Here is a 5000-nt window from a genome sequence, read left to right on the forward strand (position 1 = left end):
GCTGCTGGCACCAGACTTGCCCTCCAATGGATCCTCGTTAAAGGATTTAAAGTGTACTCATTCGATTACGGGGCCTCGGATGAGTCCCGTATCGTTATTTTTCGTCACTACTCCCCGTGCCGGGAGTGGTAAATTGCGCGCCTGCTGCCTTCCTTGGATGTGTAGCCGTTTCTCAGCTCCCTCTCCGGAATCGAACCTGATTCCCCGTTACCCGTTACAACCATGGTAGCGCAGAACCTACATCGAAAGTTGATAAGGCAACATTTGAAAGATGCGTCGCCGGTACGAGGCCGTGCGATCAGCTCAAGTTATTCAGAGTCACCAGGATAAACGGCGGACGCACGGGGACCGCGCCACCGATTGGTTTTGATCTAATAAAGCTCCCTCCCATCACTGGTCGGGACTCTGTTTGCAGTATTAGCTCTAGAATTACCACAGTTATCCAGTAAAGTGGGTACAATCTAATGAACCATAACTGATTTAATGAGCCATTCGCGGTTCACCTTAATTCGGCATGCACGAGACATGCATGGCTTAATCTTTGAGACAAGCATATGACTACTGGCAGGATCAACCAGGGAGCTCTTCTTCGTGCAGAGAGAGCTCGGACTCGCGCTCGGCGCGCCCGCGCAAGCGAGAAGCTCGCGCGACGCGCGAGGCCGATCGTGCTGCCTTCACTTCCTCGCAGGCCTCGGGCAACATCGTGTTTTTCCCTTCATATAATAAAGCCCGCGAGGCTAGAGGGCAAGAAGACGGTAAAAGCGTGTCGTACGGAACACCGCGGTCGTGATTGCCGGTCGGCGACACGTTGTTTGTTCTGCGTTTTGCATCGAGCGCGTGCGTGCTCGACGCGCCGAGAGCGGCCGCTACAGCCACTTCACTCTCTTCTCTGCGTCGTCGCACGCCGCCCGTTTCGTTTTAATAAATATATAAGATCGGTTCCAAATGACCAGGGTTTGCGTGTGGTTTAAAAGTTTCGGGAGCGTCGCGAGTCGGTACGTATACGATCGCGACTCGGTGCAGCACGGCCTACCCTGATTAAGGCCGTCCCACCGTAAACTCCGCACAGAATTGGTCCGTGTTTCAATTTCAAAGATCATTCTCACTCTCCTTTTTGTAAAAGTTTTCTCGTGCGCTGAGCGCATCCGTGCCCTGACGATAGATCGAACGTGGCTGCACGCCGATAACGTCGAGGAGCTGTTTCTCTTACGCCGGTAGGCGCAAGTCGATATATTCGTAACGATTGCCAAAGCGTACGCGTACGGTGCGTGTAGCGACCGCGCGTGACTGCCGGCATACGTGGAGTTGTTGTTCAGTGAGTGCGAGTAACGTTGTTGTCCCGTATCGGAAACCAACGCGCGCAACCAGCACGCCTTCAGTGCGCGCCACGTATGAGCCATTCGGTCCGCGGACACCGACTCGTGCAATGCAGTGTGTAACGAAACGCTCCGAGCGGCTGGGCTAGCCGAGCGACTCGCACCTCTTATAATACCCAGCCGGCCGGTCGGGCGGTCGGCGACGCACGCGCTAAGCACGGCCGCTTACGGGAGCGGGCGTCGATAGACGCGGCGCTCGGCACATTGCGCCGGTGGCATTCGAATGAGAGAAACGCCGTTGAACGCGAGAATCTGACAACGCCGATCGCCCACGGGGCATCGAACCGGGTCGACTAACACGCCCGGGTACAGAATCGAAGTACCCGATCGACGTAAATGCAAGTTGTAATGAGAGCGGTAGGCGGCAGGACGACACCTCCGGCGCCGAGGCGGCCGCCGCAAAGTCGCCCGCGGCGTGTTGCTTCGTGGACGACCGCGACCAAAGTCGCCCGCGGCGTGTTGCTTCGTGCACGACCGCGACAAAAGTCCCCGCGGCGTGTTGCTTCGTGGACGAACGCGACCAAAAGTCGCCGCGGCGTGTTGCTTCGTGGACGACCGCGACAAAAGTCCCCCGCGGCGTGTTGCTTCGGTGGACGACACCTCCGGAGCGACGGCTACCGCGACCAAAGTCCCCCGCGGCGTGTTGCTTCGGTGGACGACACCTCCGGGCGGACGGCGCCCGACAAAGTCCCGCGGGTGTTGCTTCGGGACGACCTCCGGAGCGACGGCGACCGCGAACAAAGTCCCCGCGGCGTGTTGCTTCGGTGGACGACCTCCGGGCGGACGGGCGCGACCAAAGTCCCCGCGGCGTGTTGCTTCGGTGGAGACACCTCCGGGCGACGGCCGCGACCAAAGTCCCCGCGGCGTGTTGCTTCGTGGACGAACCCGGCGACCGAGCGACCGCGGGCGTGTTGCTTCGGTGGACGACACCTCCGGAGCGGACGGCGACGCGACAAAGTCCCCCGCGGCGTGTTGCTTCGTGGACGACACCCGGGCGGCGGCGCCGCGACCAAGTCCCCGCGGCGTGTTGCTTCGGTGGACGACACCTCCGGAGCGACGGCACCGCGACCAAAGTCCCCCGCGGCGTGTTGCTTCGGTGGACGACCTCGGGCGGACGGCGACCGGACCAAAGCCGCGGCGGTTGCTTCGGTGGACGACACCTCCGGCGCCGACGGCTACCGCGACCAAAGTCCCCCGCGGCGGTGTTGCTTCGGTGGACGACACTCCGGAGCCGACGGCTAACGCGACCAAAGTCCCCCGCGGCGTGTTGCTTCGTGGACGACCCGACCAAAGTCCCCGCGGCGGTGCTCGTGACGACCGCGACAAAAGTCCCCGCGGCGTGTTGCTTCGTGGACGAACGCGACCAAAAGTCGCCCGCGGCGTGTTGCTTCGTGGACGACCGCGACAAAAGTCCCCGCGGCGTGTTGCTTCGTGGACGACACCCGGAGCGACGGCTACCACCAAGTCCCCGCGGCGTGTTGCTTCGGTGGACGACACCTCCGGGCGGACGCCGACCGCGACCAAAGTCCCCCGCGGCGTGTTGCTTCGGTGGACGACACCTCCGGAGCGGACGGCCGACCGCGACCAAAGTCCCCCGCGGCGTGTTGCTCCGGTCGGACGACACCTCCGGGCGACGGCGACCGCCGACCAAAGTCCCCCGCGGGTGTGCTGTCGGGCACACCTCCGCGCGGCGGACCGTCCGCCCGGAGGTGTCGTCCGACCGAAGCAACACGCCCGCGGGGGACTTTGTCGCGGTCGTCCGACAACCCCGCGGGAGCGTTCGGTCCGCCCGAAGCAAACGCCCGCGCGGGACTTTTGCTTGCGTCGGATCGTCCACCGAAGCAACACGCCGCGGGCGGACTTTGTTGGTCGTCGGAGTCGTCCACGAAGCAACACGCCGCGGGGGACTTTTGGCGGCGTCCGGCCCGGTGTCGTCCACGAAGCAACCACGCCGCCGCGGGGGACTTTGGTCGCGGCGTCCGGCCCGGGAGGTGTCGTCACCGAAGCAACACGCCGCGGGGGCTTTGGTCGCGGTAGCCGTCGGCTCCGGAGGTGTCGTCCACCGAAGCAACACGCCGCGGGGTACTTTGGTCGCGGTCGCCGTCCGCCCGGAGGTGTCGTCCACCGAAGCAACACGCCGCGGGCGACTTTGGTCGCGGTAGCCGTCGGCTCCGGAGGTGTCGTCCACCGAAGCAACACGCCGCGGGGGACTTTGGTCGCGGTCGCCGTCCGCTCCGGAGGTGTCGTCCACCGAAGCAACACGCCGCGGGGGACTTTGTTCGCGGTCGCCGTCCGCTCCGGAGGTGTCGTCCACCGAAGCAACACGCCGCGGGGACTTTGGTCGCGGTCGCCGTCCGCCCCGGAGGTGTCGTCCACCGAAGCAACACGCCGCGGGGACTTTGGTCGCGGTAGCCGTCGGCTCCGGAGGTGTCGTCCACCGAAGCAACACGCCGCGGGGGACTTTGGTCGCGGTCGCCGTCCGCTCCGGAGGTGTCGTCCACCGAAGCAACACGCCGCGGGGGACTTTGTCGCGGTCGCCGTCCGCTCCGGAGGTGTCGTCCACCGAAGCAACACGCCGCGGGGGACTTTGGTCGCGGTCGCCGTCCGCCCCGGAGGTGTCGTCCACCGAAGCAACACGCCGCGGGGGACTTTGGTCGCGGTAGCCGTCGGCTCCGGAGGTGTCGTCCACCGAAGCAACACGCCGCGGGGACTTTTGTCGCGGTCGTCCACGAAGCAACACGCCGCGGGCGACTTTTGGTCGCGTTCGTCCACGAAGCAACACGCCGCGGGGGACTTTTGTCGCGGTCGTGCACGAAGCAACACGCCGCGGGCGACTTTGGTCGCGGTCGTCCACGAAGCAACACGCCGCGGGCGACTTTGCGGCGGCCGCCCTCGGCGCCGGAGGTGTCGTCCTGCCGCCTACCGCTCTCATTACAACTTGCATTTACGTCGATCGGGTACTTCGATTCTGTACCCGGGCGTGTTAGTCGACCCGGTTCGATGCCCCGTGGGCGATCGGCGTTGTCAGATTCTCGCGTTCAACGGCGTTTCTCTCATTCGAATGCCACCGGCGCAATGTGCCGAGCGCCGCGGTCTATCGACGCCCGCTCCCGTAAGCGGCCGTGCTTAGCGCCGTGCGTCGCCGACCGCCCGACCGGCCGGCTGGGTATTATAAGAGGTGCGAGTCGCTCGGCTAGCCCAGCCGCTCGGAGCGTTTCGTTACACACTGCATTGCCACGAGTCGGTGTCCGCGGACCGAATGGCTCATACGTGGCGCGCACTGAAGGCGTGCTGGTTGCGCGCGTTGGTTTCCGATACGGGACAACAACGTTACTCGCACTCACTGAACAACAACTCCACGTATGCCGGCAGTCACGCGCGGTCGCTACACGCACCGTACGCGTACGCTTTGGCAATCCGTTACGAATATATCGACTTGCGCCTACACGGCGTAAGAGAAACAGCTCCTCGACGTTATCGGCGTGCAGCCACGTTCGATCTATCGTCAGGGCACGGATGCGCTCAGCGCACGAGAAAACTTTTACAAAAAGGAGAGTGAGAATGATCTTTGAAATTGAAACACGGACCAATTTCTGTGCGGAGTTTACGGTGGGACGGCCTTAA

This window comes from Ooceraea biroi, chromosome 13 (genome assembly GCF_003672135.1).
Source record: "Ooceraea biroi isolate clonal line C1 chromosome 13, Obir_v5.4, whole genome shotgun sequence".
Classification (NCBI taxonomy): domain Eukaryota; kingdom Metazoa; phylum Arthropoda; class Insecta; order Hymenoptera; family Formicidae; genus Ooceraea; species Ooceraea biroi.